Source organism: Alosa alosa, chromosome 1, assembly GCF_017589495.1.
Source record: "Alosa alosa isolate M-15738 ecotype Scorff River chromosome 1, AALO_Geno_1.1, whole genome shotgun sequence".
NCBI classification, from domain to species: Eukaryota; Metazoa; Chordata; class Actinopteri; order Clupeiformes; family Clupeidae; genus Alosa; species Alosa alosa.
The window spans coordinates 17,750,346-17,773,987 of NC_063189.1; the positions used below are offsets into that span (position 1 = coordinate 17,750,346).

The 23,642-nt window shown below is 42.9% G+C and overlaps 1 protein-coding gene across 3 annotated transcripts in view; it reads left to right on the forward strand.

Moving 5' to 3' along the window:
- Window positions 1-4,256: 4,256 nt before the first annotated feature.
- The window catches only part of inpp4b (inositol polyphosphate-4-phosphatase type II B), a 289,177-nt gene continuing 269,791 nt past the window's right edge, over window positions 4,257-23,642 (forward strand). For 2 of the 3 annotated variants that reach the window (XM_048266276.1, XM_048266110.1), the window contains exons 1-2: window positions 4,259-4,345; window positions 4,521-4,592. The gene's annotated coding sequence lies outside the window, so the exon portion shown is untranslated. Of the gene's footprint in view, window positions 4,346-4,520; window positions 4,593-23,642 lie in introns of all 3 variants that reach the window. The other variant, XM_048266182.1, reaches the window with a different exon arrangement.

The following is a 23,642-nucleotide window of genomic DNA, read 5'->3' on the forward strand; positions in this document are numbered from 1 at the left end:
AATGTTCTCTCAGAGACCCAGCTCCCAAGTCCATCAGCCAAACAAACTCCTTATTGGGCCCTGAGCCCACTCAGCAGCAGCACTACACAAGTGTGTGTGTGTGTGTGTGTGTGTGTGCGTGTGCGTGTGCGTGTCCTGAGTAAATGTGCCTTATGTTGCTGCCTCCCCCAGTGCAGTGGTCTGAGTGTGAGGCATTGTTCCTCAAGTGCTCAGCTCAGTCAATGAACAGTCCCAATATACAGTAGTTCCTATGTGAGTATCCCATTTTCAAAGAAGCTCATAGCCTGAGTTTTATTGGAACAGTGAGAGGAATGAATCATACTTTTCCCTTTTTGATTTCATCATCTGCCCAGGGAAGCGATCCCATTCTTTTTCTTTTAGCTATAGCAGTATGGTTCAGATAATGAAAAAGGACCTTTGCCTCCTCTTGCACATTTTAAGTGGCTCCTAACAGATGAAAGGAGGGAGAACAGGGACTTCTGGTCCAAGTCTACTCTTGAATCACTTTGAATTGATTAGGAATATCATCATGGATTGCCATTCTCTCTTGTGTGGTATGCTCACCAAGCTTTTGGCGCAGGGCATTTGTAATGCAGTCAACAGGGAGCCTTGGTGACACATCTTCACGTCATAGGCCACTGAGCACTCAGTTTAGCGAGACCATGGTACGTGTGCTTCTCCTCTCCTCTCCTCTCTTCTCTTCTCCCTTACTGTCTGCAGTTGTTCTGCCAGAGAGACTCTTTATTGGCCAGCCGTGCTGAGAGCTGGGGGAGCTGGCCCGCACCGTGCAGCACTGCTCGCTAACTGACAGCCCATCAGGGCAGTCTCTCTGAAGGGAGCTGACTTGAGCGCGGGGGGGGGGGGTTGCAGATTTAGGCCTCTCCCCAGTCCCCCAAACTGCATCCCCCCTAGGGTCCTCTTTTAAAGGGCTCTCCCTAAAGTCCGCCATCCATCTGTGTAATGGGCCTTGTCAAAGTTTTGAGCGTATCAGCAGTTCACCAGTGGCTGGTGCCTCTGCTTCTGAAAGCTTGGTGATTGGTCATGAGAGTGGGTGCCATCATGAGCTGTCAACCCAGCCCCCCTTACTGCTACCCTCAGTACCCTGCTGCCGTCACACCCCTATCCTGGCACCGGTGTTGGATAAGGCTCTGCAGTCTGACTGGCACTGCATGCTGCTGCTCTGCTCTCCTCCCCGTAGCCGCTCCCCGCAGCCAAACTGCTGCCACCGCCTGATGCATAATTGAATGACTGGTCCAGTCGATTGCTCTGTGCTTTGGGCAGGCTCATGTGCCAGCGCCTGTGGTGGCTAAGCCCTGGGTCCAGCAGCACCATCTGTGTTTGAAAGATCTGGCTGATAACATGGTTTCTCTGTGTTAATCATCACAGTGGCAGGCACATGTATCCCCCTCCCTCTCTTTTTGCGTACACACACACACACACATACTCACACACACATCTAAAGCTGCAGATCTACCTACACACTCATGCAAATATTGTTAATGAGCACACCTATCATTCAATACTTACTCACACACATGCAATACACAAACATATGATGTTTTGTCTAATCCTAGAGATTGGGATGTATTCTTATATATAGGCTAACATACCTTCACTTCCTCAACCATCTCTCTGGGTCTGCTTGAGTCTCCCCTAGGCCCCCCTACCCTCCAAACTGATGCGCAGTGCCTCAGGCAACCCCAACAAGCCCTGCAATGCCGGAGCCCAGGCGTTTGAAGTGAGGTTTGCTGCGTGGAATTTTCTGCTACAGTTGTGTTATGACTTGAAGGTCTGTGAGATGCTTGACAACGGAGAGAAGAAAACTTGCTGTAGGACTTCCTGAAGGGCAAGAGCAAAGCAAGAGCGAGCCACTCGGCGTAATCAGGTATGCACACCCTCATTATGCTCTGAGATTAACACGTTTGGTTTTTCCAAGTCTCAGACTTACCTCCTCTCCCCCTCCTCCAAATCACAGTCATAATTGCCATCAAGAGACCCTCGTGGCCCCGCTAACTAATGACAGGTTTGGGGGAACAGTTGTGAAGGCTGCACAGCTTGGCAGGACTTTGTCTGCCTTTGAGAAAAGTTTCCGGATTTGACTGTTTGCTTTGCCGCAAGCTTTTCATCAGAGACACACTTCGTTTTCTGTTTTGTGCCCCCCCAAACCCAATCCCACATATCCCTGCTATAATCATCCTCTTCTGATGAGAGGAAAGTCGAAGGAAGGAAAAAAGAAGTTAAGGGGGAAAATTGAGTAAACGGTGGATGTGAGTACTTGCTATGCAGAGGATTATGAGGTAAATGTGGGCTGTGGATGGGCTTCAGGAGCTTGTTACTGAGTATCAAGAGGGACCAGTGGCTTAACCTGTCCTTTTCCAGTGGGGGCTCTCACCCAGACAGGTTTTATTTGCTTATCAAATACATCTGACTCACCTGACTAATCAACATCTTGAAGGTTTTGATGGAAGAAGTCAAGCGTATTACGTTAAGGATACTATATGTGAACAAAAAAATGGCCAAGATCAACACCAGATGCTTCTGGCTTACTTTCTTGTCAGTGCTGAGCAACCAACTAGGATCATGATTGTAAAATTAAACAGTAAGTCACTTCGCACAACAGGGCATATGGAACCTTTCAACAGTCAACAACATCATTTTAATGGCAACTGAAGGAGCTTTTATTGTGTGATCTGAGCCCCCCTGCAGACACAAACAGGTGCGCGCACACACACACACACACACACACACACACACACATATTCAAATACTCACAAATGCACATACAACACATGGTCCCAAGCAGTTGCTGTCTGTACTGTGGATAGAGTTGGTACATCAGACCATGTGTCACACAGGCCCCAGCACCTGGACAGCATGTCAGTCCTTGTTGTGCTAATGAGCTCAGTGATTGATAAAGATGTTGTCGGTTCGGCACTTTGTGCTGTGCTCAAGAGTGTTGTGACTGTATTGTTTGCATGTAATTGTGTCTGTGTGTGTTTGTATGCAGGGAGGTGTTCGGTGCCTGTGCAGTAAAAATGTATCGTAAAGACTGTCCTTCACTCAGCAACAGCAATCTTGATTTAGCAGATGGATGGGTTTTCTTTTCATTCAGTCTAAAAGCTCTTCATTTGGTAAAAGACTAGTCTGAAGCTAACACACACACACACACACACACACATGTTTTGCTTGGTCATTTGTGTGTGCCCTGATGCAGACCTCAGTGGATGTAGCCATGTAAAGAGAAGACAACAATAGCTATTTGGTTTGAATGGACACAAAAGCAAAAGAGCCTCTCTCAGCAGTATGCCCAATGACTCTTAAAAGTGGCCCTCTGAAGAGATGGCTTGATATTATCTCCATATTTTCTCCATGACCTCTGAATATATTGAACAGTCCCAATATAGTTCATATGTGAGTATCCCATTTTCACAGAAGCTCATGGCCTACTGGTTAGCGCTTCGGACTTTCGAACCCCTCACTGCTCCCCTGTGTGTTCACTGTGTGCTGAGTGTGTTTCACTAATTCACAGATTGGGATAAATGCAGAGACCAGATTTCCCTCACGGGATCAACAGAGTATATATACTTATACTATACTATGTTTGTGTGTGTGTGTGTGTGAGAGAGAGAGTGTTCATATCTGCAGAAGTGTCTTCTACTTGCATTCATTCTAAGCTAGAGTCTAAAAGAGGAAAATTAATTTTTCATGAGAGGAATATTTTTTGTTCCCATCTCTCTCTGTCTTTCACTCACTCACTTTTACTTACACACGCACACACACGCACAATCACACACTATGTTGCATCTTTCTTGAGCATACATGCATGCTTATGCACACACTCACAGACTGAATATTTTGTAATGTGCCCTCTACAAAATGTCTTTCGCCCTGAAGCAAAAGCAGGATCTGGAGCGGTTTCCATCAACATGTGTCAGCTCACTCATACATACATGCTCACCCATACACACACACACAGTTCAAGGAAAGAGATGAAAATAAATATTATCATATTATTATATAAACCCTTTGTGTTTTTCCATACATGTGTGTGATTGTATCTGTACAGTATACATGTTGTGTCTCTGTATGTACATGTGTGTGTTGGTTTGTTTCGTTGCATGTTTCATCTGTGCTGCATTGCACATCCTGTAGGGGAATCTTGTCCGGCTTTTAAGCTCTCTGTGCCTCTCAGTGGAAGTGCTTGTTGCCCGTTGCCACTGCCACTCGGTTGCTACATCCCAGAGCTGAAATTGTTAACACTTCACACCTCCTCCTCTCTCGTCTATCCTTCCCTCTCTCCATCTGCTCCTCTGACCTCTCTTCAGGCATGCTGTTCTCCCTACCAGTAAGTTTAAAAGCAAGCTCTCTCTCGCTCTCCTCGCCTCTCCTCGCCTCTCTTCTCTTCCTCCCGACACTGACAGAGCGTCTCGCTTAGCCTGTAAACAAAACCCAGCTGCACCAGCCATCTCTCACCGCTGTCTGTTCTCTCTCCTTCGCTCCCTCCATCCCTGCACACAAAGATGCCGAACAGAGGGATGCTGCCAGGAGACAGAGGAGTGAGGAGGGTTTGATGAAGACAACCAGTCAGAAGGGTAAGGATTTTGCTTTTCTTATCCATTCCATCATTCCTCCACTCCTTGTATGTGTCCCATCGTCTCTCTTTCTGTTTTGTTTTGTTCTGTTCTGTTCTCCAATCTTATAGCTATGGTACAAGAGGAGTTAGTCTAATCGTATGTCAGAAGAATTTTACATGTAATGGAATCACAAGTCTGTGTTTGTGTGCCATGGAAAGAAAGATTTTGAATGCTGTGTCTGTTGGTGACGCTGTCTGGAGTTTTGTCTGTTGCCCGTACATGAGTTGCACCATCACCTTTGGCAGTCTATGCTTATTGAATGAATTGCTTATTAATGTTTTTGGCAGCCAGGCGCAGACAATTATGCATGGGAAGTAATTCCGTTTAATGTGAGTATAATAAAGTATCAGCAGGATCAACCTGGTGGCTATGAGCGAGTGATGCCACCTGTTTCCAGCCACATCCACTCCTTTGACAGGAAAGATAAATATGACAAAATGAAAAGCTCATTTAGCACATTAGCGAAATTAGCTTTCTGTTTTTTTATTATTTGTTTTACCTTGAATGATTCATCAGTGCGCAACAAGTCACCCCTGTTGCTTTGCTGTAGTTTTAGTAGGCATGCTTTCCTCTACCATCAGCAGGTGAGTCAGATGGTTGTACTGTGAATCACTTTCGTCTGGTGAGTTGAAATCACTGTGTCCAAGTCAACATACTAATTTAAATGTTGTTCTCTTCACTCTTAACTGCAGTCCCCCCATGACCTCATAGTCTTGAATTTCCCCTTGGGGATCAATAAGGTATCTATCTATCTATCTATCTATACAAACGCACTGCTAGAGTGAGTCCAGATCTGTTGATGGGTTTAAGCATCATGTATGAAATAAATATCTTTGGACATCAATGATCAATTTGGTAGATGTCTCAGCATCTCAGAGCCCAAGTAGTACGCCGTAGGGCCACAGCAGGTACATTTTGATACCCTTATCGTGAACATTGGGGTCATTCCACATGAAAACCTTCCCCCTTGACCCCCCCTGTTTCTTATTCACTGATATTGTGTGACTCTACATCTCAAAGGAAGGTCTGTTGAGTGATGCCTCCACATTTTTAGTATTTCTGTGAGATTTTTACTTAAGCCAAATACCCAAATTTCAGGAAAAAGGTGTCCGTAAGTCATTTTTGCAACTTCAGAGTAGCTAATCTCAGAAACTACTTTCAGTATCAAGAATGATTTTTGGTATGCAAACAGTCCATTTACTTTCATTCATGTGTCAAACACCTGACACACCTGTTGACGATGACACATAAATTATTATTATTACATTACATTTAGCAGACCAAAGTCTTGACCAAAGTGACTTACATATGTCAGCTATATTACAAGGAATTACATTGTCCCCAGAGCAACTCGGGGTTAAGTGCCTTACTCAAGGGCACAACGGTGGAAGCCGGGAATTGAACCGACAACTTCCAGGCTACTGCACGCTAGCCCAGCTCCTTAACCACTACACTACCACCGCCCAAAATTCATTTTCCTCTTTTAGACTCTAGCTCAGAATGAATGCAAGTAGAAGACACTTCTGCAGATATGAACTCTCTCTCTCTCTCTCTCTCTCTCACACACACACACACACATAGTATAGTATAAGTATATATACTCTGTTGATCCCGTGAGGGAAATTTGTCCCAATCTGCTGATGGCCCCTCAATTAGGCGGCAGCCTTCTCTCAATATAGCACATTCAATTTCTAGCCACAAACAATTTGCAAGGGTGTAAGGTTTATTTTGCCTTCAAGTGGTTGCCAACCCTTGTTGGTATCAATTGTTTTTATGTACAGATCTCGGAGCCTAGGCTGCCTACAGAGGCGCGTTTTTTTGACGGCCTGCTAATGGGGCAGGCAGCTAGCAGATCGTTAGGAAAGATTAAATGAATGTGATGATTTATTTTTGGGCCTGAAATGTGTTCTACAAAAACTTGTATAGAGCTGATATCTTCAAATTTGAGTAAAATTGGTTTATTCTGCTCTTACTCTCAGACGTAGCCATAGATTACTCGTCATTCACTCGTCATAATGCCTTGTTGCCCATTGCCCAGCTCTCTACCCAGCATTAAGTTAATATGGCTATGAGGTTTGGTTTAGTTGTACCGTGGCATCGTAGTTAGTGCTCAGAGGACAATTTACTGCTTGAAGCTCAAGCGTGCCCAAACGGCTGTCTGTGGAGATGGACTGCTCTACAGACAACACATAAGGCTCACCCGGGTCTCCTCTACAAGATAGATGGCCACATTTACATGCTCCTTCCCATCAATACAAGGCATTTCTTTCCCTCCCATTCCTCTTCTGCTCTGTCTCTCTCTCGTTTTCCCTTTACCCCTGTATCTCGTTTGGCACACACTATATTTCATTCTCTTTTCATATCTTTTTTTTCTCTCACTTACCCTTTCCTTCTCTGTCACATCCATTCTCTCCTTTAAATTTCTTTGTACTGCTGTTTCAGTCTGTTACAAAAAAAAAATGCATCACATAAATTAGAGGCCGTCTGGGAATATCATGACTGTTAATGCATTATTCACGGCTGAGTGACAGCAGTCAGTAATTAATTGCCTGCCCAGTGAATAGTGCTCCAGTCGGTAGAGAGCGATGGAGAAAGGCAGAGATGGGTGCCCACACGAGTAAAATAGTGAATAATATCAGCTAATGAATGGACAGGCTAACAGGCTCCGGAGGCAGTAAACCCGTGGATGAGTCAATTTGATGGGACACGACATGCGGGGTTCCACTTAACTTCTCCATTGTGTCTTATCGTTAATTGAAGGTGTTCTGCTTTTCACCTCAGGCACATCAGATTGTTTTAAATATGGCTACAAATGCCATCTGTCCCTCCCACGCCATGATTAAAGAGAAGTAAACACAAGCTCAGGTTTGATATGCTATCAGAGCTCTTTGAATAAACTGTCAGTCTTCATTAGCTCTCTTGATATTTTTCTCTGGTGTTGGTGTGTGGAGACTTTAGCTTCACACCCAAAGAGTTAGTGCAGATTATGATCATGACATTTTTGCAGAAGTCTGTACTTGTGTAATCATCTGGAAGTGTTTTTATAGTGTTACTCCTCAATGTCAGGCCAGCATCTTCTCTTTGGTGTCTCAGGATTAGGGCTGTCAAGCGATAAAAAAAAATCATCTAATTACCGGTAATAACATGCTCTGTGTTTAATTAATCTAAATAAATCACAGGCATCCATTTTTGCTGTCAGAAGCAGTCAGTCTTTTTGGCAACTCTAAAGCTCCACCTAGAGCTCATAGCCTACCTCCAAGTTGCTTTGCATTGAGATGATACTTCAGACTTGACGAACTCCTATGGTACGGAAATTCCTTACTGCAGAAATCACAGAGAACATGCTCTTGTCAACAGTTCCATCTGGCCGTTTTTCTAAGGCTAAATGTTCCATTCACTGGACCAAGCAGTGTGTTCTCGTCTGCCTCCTTCAGTCACTGTAGTCAGAACTGCACTTGGTCAAAGGTCACTGTGAAATGTGATTAATCAGTGTTCATTTTTTTAACAAATTATTCTTTCTGTAATTAATTAATCGAAATGATCGCGTTATTTTGACAGCCCTACTCAGGATCATTCATGACTGAATTGTACACGCCATTACTTTTTCTAACAAGTAATGAAATATTAATATTGTATATAGTAATATTGTTATTTTGGTGGCAACAAATTCTTCAAATTCAAGTTTTGGGATTTTTTTCAAGGGATTTTTAAAATGGCAGCTTCCTCAAGATGGTACAGATATTTCCAACGTTACAAACCTCCAATGAAGTTATTTCCATACTTGTGTTTTTCATGTTTCGTAGCCCTCATTCAAATTTCATGGCATAGCTTCAAGCCTATTCAAATTAGTGTGCTTAATTGAATAGTATTTGCAATAGCTGGATGCATAAATGCTTGATAAGGCTTTACCAAGTCATTAATAAACATTTAGGACATAATCCTCTCATGATTCAAAGCAAAGTAATCAGGACTGCTGCATGAAGAACTTCTTAACAACTCTGCAGATTTGTCTTCATCTTAGATCCTTTTTTTGCAAGCCCGCCATTGTTTTAATCACTGTATTAAGCAGCCTTCAGACTGTTGGTTTATGAATAAGAGATGCATATTCATAAAGAATGCATAATGCCTAGTTTGCACAAGCAGTCTTTATTTATACATGCAGCGAGATGAGGCCTGGTGACAAGCGAATGGCAGTCACTGAAAGCCCTCCTGAAGGACGGTTCTGTCTCTGTTGCTTACGAAACGCTGGCAGGGAAAGCGGTGCCATATTGCAGACGGCCATCTTGTTTTCTCCTCCATATGTTTCATCTGGTTTCAGGAAGTGCTGGAAAGTGTCTCAAGCCTTGTAATGGAGAGCTAACTACTTCCCTGGGGGGTGCCTGTGCACAGATTGACAGTGACAGACAGAAGCTGTTGATCACAGATTAACTCCCAATAGATTACTGTCAGCTTCATGAATATTCCCTAATCTTTGATGAGCCTGGATCCTTGTTACTTTTTTACAGAAGTCTTAGGTGTGTGTGTGTGTGTGTGTGTGTGTGTGTGTGAGGGAGAAAGAGAGAGAGAGGGAAAGAGAGAGAATATGTGTTTATCCCTCAACCATACACTTCTTTGGTTTACTTGTAACAGAACCTGTTATTTATTCTTGCAAAACAAAATCCACTCGAAGTAAATGTCATTCTCATGACTGGGAGAAAATAAATCTGGAATGCAAACGCAAATGCAGTGGAAACAAATGGCACAGCCATTCACACCAAATCTCTTTTCAGGACTTCTTCCTTAGACCTCCTGCCTCAGATTTAGCAAGTTGTCATGGGCCTCCTTCTTCCCTCTCCTCTCTTGAAGAGAATAAATGGCCATGACCATAAAGCAGCTGCCGAGCCGTCTGCAGCCTAGAAGAAATAAATGATGCATGACTGTGTAATTTATGATGAAGTTTAACACAATGCCATGCTCATCCGCAGGAATGATCGGCTCAGGCTTCATTGGCTCCATGTTGCCTCAGGGGCTAGGAACAAGAAGCCTGTCTGAACACTAGCGGAGGGAGCAGGGAAGGAAGAGTGTGGGCGATGTGGAAGTGGAGGGAGTGGCACTGGCAGAGAGCGAGGGATGAAAAAAAATCAAAATGGAGAGAGTGAGAGAGTCAAATGAACTAATATAGAGATGAAAGAAGAAGCCAGAGTAAAGGCAAGAGATAAAAAAGCAAGAATTGCAAGTGTGAAAGTCCTATGGTCACCCACAAATGGATGGGACAAATGAAAGGCAGGAGTAACAGACACCATGCCCCAATTCACCCCCTTGTGTCAGTATGAAGCATCATTCTCTACCACTGCACACCACCTGCCCCAAACCTCTCCAACAACTGTCCTTACTCCACTCCCCTGCTCTGTTTGTCTATATGGCTCATTAAGGAGACTTTGGGTGCTACCCGTCGAAGGACAAAAGTATTAGTGCCCTGACTGGCATCACCGTCATCACCCTGTCGAGGTGTCAGTTCAGCACCATGGAGAGGGGAACTCAGACTTCTCCTCTCATTACTTGGCTAATGGGCAATTAAGGGCCTAATTTGACCGCTGAGCTGGGGTACTTTTTACGGCGCCAGAGGGCTAACTAAAAAGAACTTTAGAATAAAACACACATAAAGTTGCAATAAAAACGAAGTAGTTTTTTTGGCGAGTAGCTCGTAACGGAGCGGCTTGGTTGATGGGACCCGTTTCCTTTCGAAATGTGGAGGGCTTCATTACAGGCAATAGCTATCTGCATGGCTCGCCCAATTTCAAACAACATGAAGTCGAAGGTGCGTGTAGTTCTCCCTCTCTCGCTGTTGTGTTTTGTGCGCCTGTGTCGGATTCGCAAGGCTGCTGCAAGTACTGCAGGCAAAATCACAGCGGCTCTGCTCTAATTACCAACAACCCTGAGAAAGTGCTTTGTTTTGAAGTGAGGAAGGAGCGAGGAGGAGGAGGGGGGTGGCCCAAACCCAATAACATCGTTAATTAATCAAGTCTAATGCGGTGTTTGCTTTCTGCCACAAACTTTCATGTGGCAGGCTCTTTCAGCTTCATTGCTCTAAAGGCTTTGAATGAATGCACGGTGCCTTATTTGTCAACATTCCTTTATCATCCTCAAAAATCTGCTGCTAGAAAACTTTTCACAACTGTTTGCTTTTTATAATAAGCTGGTAGACCCAGTAGGCCTTATACCAGCTATGCCTACATTCTATCAGCAAGTGTGGGGAAAATTGATTGTCTCCAAGCTCATAAAATCAATCTGCACTGTTGTCAGCACTCTCCACCTCCATCTAGACGTGTCAGTACAGAATGACTTTGGTATTCTCCAAATGAAATAATAGGCAGTTTGTAAATTCAGCAGAGAGACCCTGTCTCTTCCATTTACTGGCCAGCCTTACTGATGTCTTCCCTCGTGCCGAGGTTTCTTGTCTGTGTGTTGTTATAGGCCTGTCCAAGTCATCATTTTAAAATTGCATTCCGATAACCTCAGTACTTACTAAGCAGCTTTATGGATGCACTAGCTTTTTGTGATGACAGTGTGCATTTGTATCATCTTCAGAGTGTATCTATTGATTCCATCCATCAGTTGTATACATCATCTTAGGCTAGTTTTTAAAGAAGTCATATTTTGTTTTTTTTTAACCTTAACACAGAATGATAAGGGAGTCATGCCTAACAAGACATGGCGGGGCTGCTGTTCAGGCTGGTATAACAGAAGGCTTGTTTTCAGTGCAGTTTTATCTCACCGAGACATCCCTGGAGTTTCACAGAGTATCTTTGTGGAATATCTGTTCATGTCAAGAACAGAAGTACTATAAATAATAAACAGTAGTTTATATCCTATTATTTTTCATTTTTCACCAGGCCCTCTCCATGTTCTTGCAGTAGCTATGATTGTATTGGACATGGAGTATTGGATATTGGATTAATAGTACAGGGGTTGGTAAAGTACCATGCTTCTGAAGAATTAATTTCAAAATGTGAATATTTTTGTTGAGGAAATGTTTTCTGTTGTTCAAACAATTATGTGGAATATTGTCAATATTGTATTTTAAAAGAAATAATAATGTTGTGAACTCATGAGTAATACATGCCCATGGAAATATGATATGTGAATGTAAATAATAACTGATGAATGTAAATAATAGGCAAGGGCTGCATCTATCAGTTCATTATTCTGTTGACTAATTTCTTGATTAACTGATTAGTTGTTTAATTGATAAAATGTCAGGAAATATAAACAAATATTGATCAGTGTTCCTCAAAGCCAAAGATTTTGTCCTTAAATGCCTTGTTTTGTCCACACGCCAAAACTACCTAGTTTGCTGTCATAAAGGACCAAGTAATGCTGAAAATATTTGTTTAAAGGCTTCCTATCTAAGTTTTTCACCTTAATATAACAGCTTTGAAGTCATTTAACAGTCAGAGACTAAATTTCCAAAGTCGGAATGAAATCATTGGAGTTTTACTGGAGTCACAGTGCGCTCCCGTCATCTAGAACGTTTAATGTAAGGTGGCAATCCTAGCGATTTCAAGTCTGTCAGTCAGTCAGACTTAGCTCATTGAAATAGTGACGTGAACTGAGCTCTCTCCAGCACCAAACATTAAGGGGTTATTTGGTTTCTTATAAATGATGATTAGTATTTCATGTGACAGAACAACTCTATAGCCCAATGATCTGACCGAAAATACTTCTACAGATCTAAACACTTTACCTTCACCTACTCATGCATATGGAGACATAAAATAATCTATTTGATGTCATTATACATAACACTGCAGTTTGGGGATGTCAGACATCTTTTCCAAAGTCTTCTGCAGCCCTAGCCTAGCTGGCTACGGATAACCAGCCTTGTAATTTGCTCTCTAAAGTCCCAGGAATTCACAAATTGCTTTACGACAATTGTGCAATAGCCTAGTGTTTGTATTAAATCATGTTATATTGCCTTTTCAGTGATCTTTGCCGGTTTGTAAAAAAGCCATATGTAGCGTGTCCAGGAGGATGGGAGCCATGAGCAGTATTCACGACAGTTGTATAAAATACATACTTGCAACTGCAGGGGGAGCGCAGTAGTGTGCAAAAAAAAACAAAAAACAAATCTGTAATGGATACCTTTAAGAAGTTGCAATCAGCAAATGTTGAGGTATATTCCTTAAAAAAGAAATATTGAGGTATTTTCCTGACTACTAATTGATTAAGCGATTGATTGTTGCAGCCTATAGATACCATGTTTCAGTGAGAATCAGATAAAATTATTCTGAATTAAAATCATTAAATATTTTTTTTTGAAAATACTGAGAAACATTTAGGTTGACGAGGCTTGGATTTAAATGTCCATCCCTGCAGTCTTTTTGCGGCCCTGTTAGCATTTATTTCACATTACAGTCCACCAGGAGATTAATTTACTATGTCTACCCTAACATCTGCCTCGGTGTCCCTTGATATTCCCCATTGCCTTTAACAAAGCACCCCACGCTGGGATATTTCTGAACACCTAAATATAGCAATTTTTCATATTCTCAGACACAGTAAAGCAGGTACACACTTTGCAGAGAGAGAGAGAGAGCGAGAGAGAGAAATCTAAAAAAGGCTATTTTTTCAAGGAACAGTCTGTTGTGGAAATGATGCCATTTGTTAAAAAACTGTCGTTTGAGTGGATTCACATGAAATAAATGTTAACTCTCCTGACAGAACATTAATAAAAGCACAGGGGATGATTTAATGCTGAGGCATGTTAGAGAATACTGGAAGGAAAAAATGTGATGCTGTTTCAGCAGGGTTAAGAAAAGGACCCTCTTCTGTGGTATACAACGGCATGCTGTGGCCTGCACAGTTCTGCTGGACTGAGGCTAGAGGATATTACTTGTGTGTGGCTTCTTGGCTCTTATAAGGCTTTGTGTGGTTGCGCAGTTATGAGTCTTTGAGTGTGAGTCTACTGGCATTTAAGCATTCCTGTCAGTGACTCCCTTAACATTCCTTTCAAAAAGATTGATGCAGAAAAACAGCAGATTGTCAATGCTACACTTTGCTCCTCAGATTATTTAGAAATGCAAAGGTTTTGTTCTTCATCAAACTGTCACTAATTGCCCTTTCTGCTTAGCACAGGCTTGTTCTGTCGCTGAGTCTCTGAACCTGCCGCATTTTAGTTGTTGAAATAACACAACCACTTTTTTCCCTCCATGGGAATATTTCAGTGTTTATTTGCATCAGGCGCCAAACTATTCCCATTAGGTGTGGGGCTGCTCGAGGCACTGCTGATGCACAGTGAGACTGAAGACGCTGCCTGCATGTGTGTTTGGGTTGTCTGCATGTGACTGTGTTTGGGCTTCCTCCTGCCCCTGACCAAACAGAAAATCAAGCAAGCAAACAAAAAGACACCTGAGAGGACAAAGGCACTACCCTTGATTGCTTTTTTATACCCCTTGGGAGGTTACGTTAGTGACCTGTCTTTGCTAAGATGTTGATGGTCAGGAGTCAGGACATACAGAACTGCATGTTGTACATTGTTAGTGCCATGCTAGACTTTGCATAAAATAGTGCATCCAGCTACTTGTTCCAGTATTTAAATGTCCCCAGGAGGTGGATACTTGTATTGAAGCACAACTGAATGTCATAACTGTCACATCTGAATATCTTAATGTTTTAATCAACTTGAAAGAACATAAAAGTATCTGAATTTCTTCAGCAATCAATTCTTTTTGGGGGACCTTTACACTCACACTTTAAATGTTTCTAATTAGTTGCTGTTTAATTTGAATAGGTAAAAATGGCATGAGGCTAAATCATACAACTGTCAAGAGGTCATTGCTTAATTACTTTATAACTCCAATATCCAATATAAATTGCCAATTCATCTTCTTAAAGCCACAATATAATCTCAGCTGCATTACAAACAGGCACTGATGATGGAACTGACTGCACCAAGTTTCAGGCTTTATTTTTAACATTTTATTTTGGGCTTTGTACAATGACACCATGCTGTAAGCAGTTCACGACAGTCACGACAGTAACTAATGAAATAATTTTACCTATGGATTTATTTGATTGTCAATTTGTTCTGTCTTGATTTCTGTGTAAAGCACTTTGTGTTGCACTCTATGCATGAAGAATATGCTGTGTAAATAAAATAAGTGCTTTAGCATGCGGCGTAGATATACTTTTTATAATATATAAATTAAAAAAGAGGAAATTTTCTGGTTATCTATAAAATTATTCTAGGCTGCAAACATCCTTTGCCAAAGTCATGTGAAGTTCAACACCACGTTTCCTATTGAGGAGCAATATTTTCTGCCTTTCTTGGAGCCTTTGTTGTTTGACTTTGAGTCTTGTAGGAAGAGAAAATAAAGACACCACAGTATCCCATCTCCTCCTCTCCAACATCGCCTCCATTTCATCTGTCCCAAAGCATGCTGGGTAACTCAATCAGTTTGCCAGACTCTATGTGGCTCTTTGGGTCACTCCTGTGATGGCTCATGAAATGAAGGCATATCTTGTACTGGGGTGGTGTGTGATTGTTCCCTTCAACAATTCTCTCATACACACAAACACACAGTATCTCTCTCTCAATCCCTGGTTCTCTCCTCAGTAATCAAGTCATGTTCTTTATCTGATCACATCTATGAAACGGGATGCTCCCAATTCAGGTACAGGTAGTTTAATTTTTAAATCTTAATCTTAAAAAACCTGTGGATTTTACAAAATTGGAATATGTGAGAAGTTGGAATATATGAATGATGAGTGTATGCTGAATTACTTATTGGTATGTTAATTAATCACTGTGGGTTTTACCTGTTTATGTGCTGGGAATCATCAAAGTATGTGTGTTGGAGATACTCGATTTTGTGTGTGTGTGTGTGTGTGTATTGGTGCATAGAGCGATCCAATGTGAGGGCATTTAATAAAGGTTTTGATCCGTGTGAGATAAGGGGTGATGGTGGTGGTACTGTAAATGTTGTTGTAGGGATCCCCCCCCCCATCTTATCATTTCTTTTCTCTCAATCTCTGGTTCTTCTCTTCGTCTTTCCTCCCTTCTTCTCTGTATCTTTCCTCTGTATACTTCTGTTTCTCCGCATCACTCTGATTGGCTCTAATACCATCCAACTCGCATAAAAATGTCATTAGTGTTAAAGGAGAGACATTATCTCTGAGCTATATTCACTTTTCATTAGGTCCCGCCAGGTCCCACAGGGTCTCCATGGCGACCGAGATGGCCATCCCTCTAACCAGAGTGATTAACTGTTCTCAAGGGGGCTTGATTGACTGCTTGTGTGTGTGGGTCTATGTGTGTGTGTGTCCCTGACCAAGGATATATGTCTGTCCTTCCCATGTGTTTAGTGTGCCGGTGCCTAAACAGTCATGCTTGTTAAATGCTATCTGCAGCGCAAGCTTGTCATCGAATGTTCTACCCGATCAACCTGTCGTCCAAATGAAGCGATCAATTAACAAACGCCATTAAATTAAATCACTTTGCCAAGTGACCCATGGCAGGGATATTTGTTAGTCCACGAGAGTGATTAATTATGAAACAGAAGCTGTCATTACAGTTGTGCTAACACGGAGTAGAGGAGAGAATATGACTTGCAAGGATTTGAATGCGCCGTTGACCCCTCCACACTTGTACAGCAGTTATTTGCATAACATTATGATAATAAAGTCATTGGGACTCGGTGTGTCAGTGTGCGTATTAATGAATCCTAATCAGTCGGTGGGGTGATGCTACTCCAAGGGTGTTGGCTTCAGTAATGCACATGTTTTGAGGCTCCACTACAGAGAGAGATAGAGGGAGCGATACGGAGTGAGCATGGTGGCTGCTTGACAGGGATCCTCGCATGACCCCCTTGTCTTCTGGTCGGCATGAGGCTGTTTGCAAGCGTGCTAGTGCACCACGTGTCCTGCCATTCCTAATCACTGTGTCGGCCCCATGCTGCACATGCTTTAAAGACTTCATAGCAAGCCGCGCTATAATGCCCCCCTCGATATTAAATAGTGAAACAAAAAATTTAATCCATATCAAAGGAAATTTGAGTCGTATTTTAATGATTTTTTGCGTGGTGGTGGGGATTTTGAGAGGAGGGTGCTGGGACCGGGAGATAGGAGTTAGATGAGGTTAAATGAAAACATTACGTCAGCTCGTTTCATCTCCCCTCAGCTCGAGTCACTTCAAATGCCAAAGAGCCTGGACGTTTTCAAGAGCACAAGTTGTGCTCTTGGCTTAGAAAGTCGACGAGAAAACTTACTATATAAACTTACTATACTTATACTATAGGTACTTGGAATCTTTATTTGCCTTCCCTCTTCTCTCTATTAATTTGATTTAATAGGAATTGATGTGTTTTGCCTCTGTGGATGGAGAATGGAGATGAGATCTGTATTAGGCAATGAAATATGAAATGGGTGTGTGTGTGTGTGTGTGTGTTCTGATTGTGGATGGTCAGGGCACTACTGTCCTTTTTAGGCTAGTCATGTCTCTCTAGACTGAATAAGATCAAGCAATTTAATGCTTGCCACCTGCTTATCTAACCTTTCAATCCAACTCTGACGGTGTAAACTGACCAGTCCAATTACAGCACGTTATTAATGCATGACTGCTGTGTGTGTGTGTGTGTGTGTCTGGTGGTTAGGTGTTATTGGTTAAAACAGAGCAAGCAAAGAAGAGCTGTGTGCAAAGAGCTGTGTGTTAAACATTTGGAATCCTCCCTGAAATCCCTTTTGCCGGTGGCTACTGTCAGACAGCTTGTAGTTGAAAGATCAGTGGTGTCTGTCGGGAGCTGCCAACACTTCCCTCTCTCCCTGCTGAGGCATTGGCACCATGTGACTGAGTCACATACTTGGGTCTCATCAGTGCACCACAGTCTCATGGCTCACCCAATTTATTATTCACATGCATGCAACTGAAACCAACTGAGTAATGGAGGAGAGGAGGAGGAGATGAAGAGAGAGGAGAGTCCTGGTCCTTAGCCTTCTTGTGTGTGCCATGTCCATGCTTAATCCATGTTGAGCCACCGCTGAGCCAAAATGGTGGAATGTCAGTGCAGTTTCTCTCCCTCTTCCAGATTACTGAGGACATTAGCCTTCTGTCCTCGGCGCTCATTTCCCCCACGCAACAATACATCACTGACAGGCAGCACTTGAGCTGTGACAGCATCATTAAAGCCGAGTCTAACTCATGAACTCCAGACCTGCAGTAGGCAGCCTGCTCGCCTCCTCCCTCCCCCACAACTCTGAGGCTCTGAGGAGAGTTTGGGGCAAGGCTAAGACACAGAGAGAGAGAGGGGTGGAGAGGTGTGTGTGTGTGTGTGTGGGGGAGTCTAGCATAGTTAAAAATGCTACATAAAAAATAAACAACTGAAAACTTTTGAGACATTTGGGAAGGATGCCTGGGGTGTTTTTGTGGATTTTGCAGTGTGGGAGTCAGGACTAGGCCAAGGCTGTGCGTCTTACTTTGAAAGAAAAGATCAAGGTATTGGCCATCACCAGACGCCCCCGTGATGCTGCTCAGCACTCCTAATTGCAACACGACCCAGCGGCTCCAGGGAGCAGGTCAACCCACCTCTCCTGCAACAGTCTGCCTCAATGTCCACTGATCAAGGACAAACTTGGCAAATGTTTTGAGCCTCTACCCAAAAGGGTTCCACGAAAAAGCATCCATGTTTTTAGAGTGAGACGATACATCATAACTAAGGCACGGCAAGTGTCATTATTGCCTTGATAAGTGTTGAACTGACAACTGTACCAGTCATTGGTGAGTCTCATTTTCTTTTATTGCTGTTATTTTCTGCACTCTGTGGAATCATGGAGGTAAATTAGCAGTACAAATAGGGTGTTCAGCATCAGGACAGGAGGTTGTAAAAGCAGAGGCTTTTTTTGGCTAACATAGACCTCAAAGGTGCTGAGACAAGCAGCATTTAATTAGCTATAGATATTAGTATCATTGCGGTATTGCAGTCCTAGAAGCACTGTGGGGGGAAAAAACAGTTAATTGCCCTCTTTAGAGGTTCCTTATGAAAGGGTCTTTGTAGAGCCCTTTTGGGTTCTGCACTACTTCTATCGCGCTCTCTCTCTCCCTCCCATTCCTCCCCATCAACTAGCATAGCAACCGCTTTATTTAGTATATCAGCCACCATATCTACCTTAGCCACACCTTAGCAACCATCTTAATTATCCTAGCAACAACCTAGCAACCACCATAGCAACAGCTTTATTTAGCATAGCAACAAACATGCCTACCTAAGTAAAACAATTATACATGCACTGGTAATTCCTTGGAATTGCATTTCTAGTTTCTTGTTTTCTCTTTCTGTTCCCTTTTCTTTCATCTTCCTCTTAGGCACCCTTTTCTTCTGAGTCTTTCTGTTTCCTCCTTGAATGAGTGCTCTCTGTGATAGGAGATGCACCCCTTCACGTAATGGTATGTAATAGGATCACCCCGTATCCATTAAATGAGGACTTGAGTAGTTGGAACAAGCTTGTGAACTACCATGGCTTAGCTCCTTTTGCTGAATTCGTTTTTGCCTTTTACCAATATTGCAATTGTGCATAGCCGAAGAATCACAAACAAGCAGTTTGATGGCTGATCTCGGGCAAGCGGGCGGGCAGGCAGGCAGGAATCTCTTTTCGTTTTATCCAGGCTGTGCACTGAACTGTCTCATTATAAATAAATGGATGGTTTTGTTTCCTTCAAAGCAATTGTGGGGATTAATGACTGGAGTGCATGTGGGTCACATGGGCTTTTTTACTGCTCGGCTGTTGTACCTCACTCTCATCAGGCTTTCAGGAACCAGGATGCACTCCTTTGTGTTATTTGTTGCTGCTTTCCTTTCATTTTTTGTTTTGGTCTTATTTGTGTTGTCTCTTATAGCCCCCCACACACACACACACATTTTCCTACATTTTTAAAAAGCAGAGGAAGAAGGTGAGTGTGTTAGCAATGCTTTTAAGGTGGAAATAAACAGAGTCAGGGTGTTGTGTTGCTCTCTTTACCTCATCAGCTTTTATGTCTTTCCTCACCCCGTCATTTCCTCCTCTCTGCCGCCTACAGTATCTCTTACCCTCAGTTCACTGCACCCTCAGTTCTTTCTCTGCCTCACCCTATACTACCTTTTTTACTTTGTTTCCTTTCTGTACATTTCTCTCTCTCTCTCTCTCTCTCTCGCTCTCTCTCTTCTTGTTGCCTTATTTATAGGTCTAATGCGACACTTCAATTCTTTGTGGATGAAGGGTAGAAGGAAGTGATCGAAGGAAAGATGGAGGGAAAGAGAGAGCGATACAGCTCTTGACAGAGTAGATTGATGATGCAGTGCACAAGGAAGCAGAGGTGAAGGCAGGAAAAAAAGCGAAGAGGAGAGACGCAGAAAGACATGGTGTGTATGTCTCTGTGTGTGTGTGTGTATGTGTGTGTGAGAAAGGGGGGGTAGCAGGGGTTAAGTGCAGCTGTGTTGGTTAGGGGGGAGGAGGTAGAGAGCAGCACTCTGGTCAGCATCCTAGGGTGTAATATCCCTTTGTCTGCTCAGGTCCTCTCATTCATTTCTCTTCCCTCACACTCCTCACCAAGACCTGAAGCTCTCTTACAGGGCAAGCCAGTGGCTCTGAGCTCCGCTTCTCTCTGCTTAGCCCGAATGTTTCCCTTCTGCTCCTGGGGGAAACATTATCATCTCTTCAGCAATCGTTTGAAATAATATTCACGGTTGTGGGAGTGGAGGAGCCGGCATAAAAAATAGCATTGGATATTGCACAGCACAACTTTTGGTGGCCTACTTTATTAAGTAGCAGTGCAGTGGTTGTAATTGATGTGTTTTTGCAGAAGTGTCTGGTGCTATAAGCATTAAATGTCCATGGTGAAGGGATCGTATGAGTGGTGGAAACATTACCTAGATTGGTGGTAGTTGCAGTGGCAGCAGCTGTTGCCATGCAAGTGATTGCTATCATAAATAGCTTCAGCATTAACAGTTGGAATAATGATTAGTCTGTCATGGGCACATTTGCTAAATTAAACCGTGTGCTTTCCTCTCTGTCTTTATAATGCTCATTAGCCTTTGGTAATTCCCCTGTGCCTCTGTTGTATTTGTAAGCTGTTGCCCTAGGGAGAGACAGCCTTCTTTCTCTGTATGCATTGCAGAGGATGGTTGAGAGTGTATTGAATGAACACAACTTGATGGACGAGGGTTTGTGTTCTTGTGTTTACAGTATATAGTGTTTTTCCCCCCTCCACAACAACAATGTTCTTGGCCTTGGCTGAGATCTTTAGCATTTTTACAGACATAACCTCACAGTGAAGTAGTTGAGTAGGAGAATGTGCCCTATGCTCTGTGTGGGGGCTACACAACAATATGTAATTAGCATAATCTCCACTCCATCTTACCCTGACCTTGCCAACAAGCCAACACATTACCATCTGCCTAACGGGCTGCTGGTTTGACAACCACTCTGACCCAGGACCTCTGAAGTTGCCCTGGTCAATGCACCATCAACAAGATCCTGTAAGTCCTGCGAATTGCCAGATGGAGGAGCCATGGATTTGGATTCTTCCTCATGCATCATGCACCATTCCCAAGTGATTCACCTTGTTCATCCCGCGGCCATTGTAAACCAGAACGAGGCTACTGGGTAAACTTGCCATCACACCTCAGTCCAGCAGATAGCGTTAATGCACTCTGTTTGCAAACTGCAAAAAAAAAATGTACAGAAGAAAAAGAAGGTTACTCTGGCCGGCCAGCGAACCCTTCTTTTTCTCCTGTGTTTTTTTTTTTTTTTGTCTGAACCACACCGTTTGGCTGAGTATCAGAGCTCCTGATTCAGATCTTTTTTATTTTATTTTCACTTATCTGCGATCAATGCCACAAATCAACATTCTTATTTCCCTTAATAACCACCACCTTTCGCTTATACTTGCTTCTCTCTATCTTAATTCAAGTTAAGTTTGGATTAATTCACTGCAAGGTGTGATGTATTTACCTCACATACCTGGCTGAACATTTGGTTTTAGAGATAAGTGCACCAAACAAACACCTGAAGTTTGGACATCAAAGGGCCCAAACCATATCTCCTACTCTATTTCACATGAAAGTCAATGTGTTGTTATCCTCAGCATAACAAGATAAAGATGTTAGACCTTAGCATAGACATGGTCTTTATAAGGATGATGTTTGAGACTCGCTGATATTGTTGCTGAGTGATTGATTGCCATAGAGATTATTTCAGTTGCTGACCTGCTGTCAAAAATAATCATGAGCTGCCTAGATTTAAACCCACTCCTTTCCTCCTTCCCTCTCCATTCTCTCTCTCACACTTATTTCTGTCACTGTCTTCCTTTTCATTTTTATTTGCTGTGTGTTTTGCCCATCTGTGTTGGCTGGATACGACTGTCACTTAACCCTCTATACCCCATAGCGGCCGTCGATGAGTGGCATTTACCACAGCTGTGTAAAACGAATATGAATATGCAACTGTAAGGGGTACCCAGTTGCAAAAGAAACCCCTCAAAGCTACAATGAATACCTTCAAGGTGCAGTGTTTGATTAAGTAAGAGGAAATGAATGAGGGAGGGGAGAACAAAAAAAGTTAGAGAGAGAGAGAGGGGAAAAGAAATGTTGGAGTCCAGATTGTGTCCTCATTGTTGTGTGATTGTGTGAGAGGTCTTCTTGCTGCAGGAGAGGATTCTGTTGTGGTCCTGCTCTGCCATTATTTGCATGATGTGAGCTCCAGGCTGCTTCCTCTAATCTAATCACGCCTCGTAGCGACATGCTTAACCTGCTTCAGGTACTTTAAGCCTGAGGAGCCCCAGGACCAGGACATTTAGTTCCGATCGATTAAGGAGTTTATTTTAAACCCATAAAAGGTGCTACACTCCACAAGTATCACTTGGTTGCAGAAATGTGTTTGACTGTGAGGTAGAATGTAGACTTCCAGCCTCAAAAAATCAGAATGCAAGAAATAGTGGCAGGGATTCCTCCCCAGGTGAACATTGGCAATGAAAGGAAGGACTGTAGTTGATCAAGCCCTGTGTGAAATTGTTGTAATTATAGCTTAATAGGCCTTTATCACGGCAGCCGAAGTAGGAAGTGAACAGCCCTGGTCCTGTGTGAGCACAGGTGTTTCTAATTAAGTGTCAGATTCGGCCACAGTTACTTCAACCAGAGGCCTCGTTAATGTTTTTAGGAACACCTGTGGTTTGCCTGCCAACAGGAAAGTGAACAGCCCTGCTTCAGCTGCCCGTGGGCTGCCGTGATAAAGGCCTATTAGCTTGATATTTACTAAAACATTGTGTTTAAATGAGTATAGACACGTCTTCATTGATCATCTACATCAACATTTCTCCTCAAGCTTGGAGATGTAGTCCAAATAAAGCAGGGCTGAGATGTAGTCCAATTAAAGCAGGGCTGACCAAGGGAGTTCCCAGAGCTCCACACCTTTGGTCCTCTGAGGGCTGCCCAGACTGTGAGGCCCTTTAGGGTTTGCACATGGTCCCTGTGTGATCTGTGTGTGTGGTCGTTGCTACAGAGCACCCGGGTAAGCTTGTGTGGGCTTTCTGTGGTCCCTGGAGACTATGCTCACAATGAACACAATGGGCATCAAATGTCTATCTAAGGGTACCAGACTTAGACCCTGCCATGCTGTTGTTTTTGATATGACCGTTGCTATATTTTAGAATTTTTAGACTAGTGATCTAACTTAGACCTGGGATGAGACCATGTAGCGTTTCGTCTGTGCGTCCCCTTTTCTCGAAAGCTTTGCTCTCTACTGGTAGAATGGCACATGATGCTTTGCTAATGTGTGTGTGATATGATCTCATCGCCAGGGTAAAATGAGAAACAGGCAATAAATAGTTGCCAACCATGATTATTTCTTTGTGACAAGATGTGCATGGATTTATTCAGTTGAACGTGTTGCTCACTAAGTTAAAGATGATGAAGGCACAGTGGATTTGTGGGATGTGCTCAAAGACAGTAAACTATCAGAATATCTGGTTACAGGCTTAATTAATGCCCAACAGTAATTTGATGG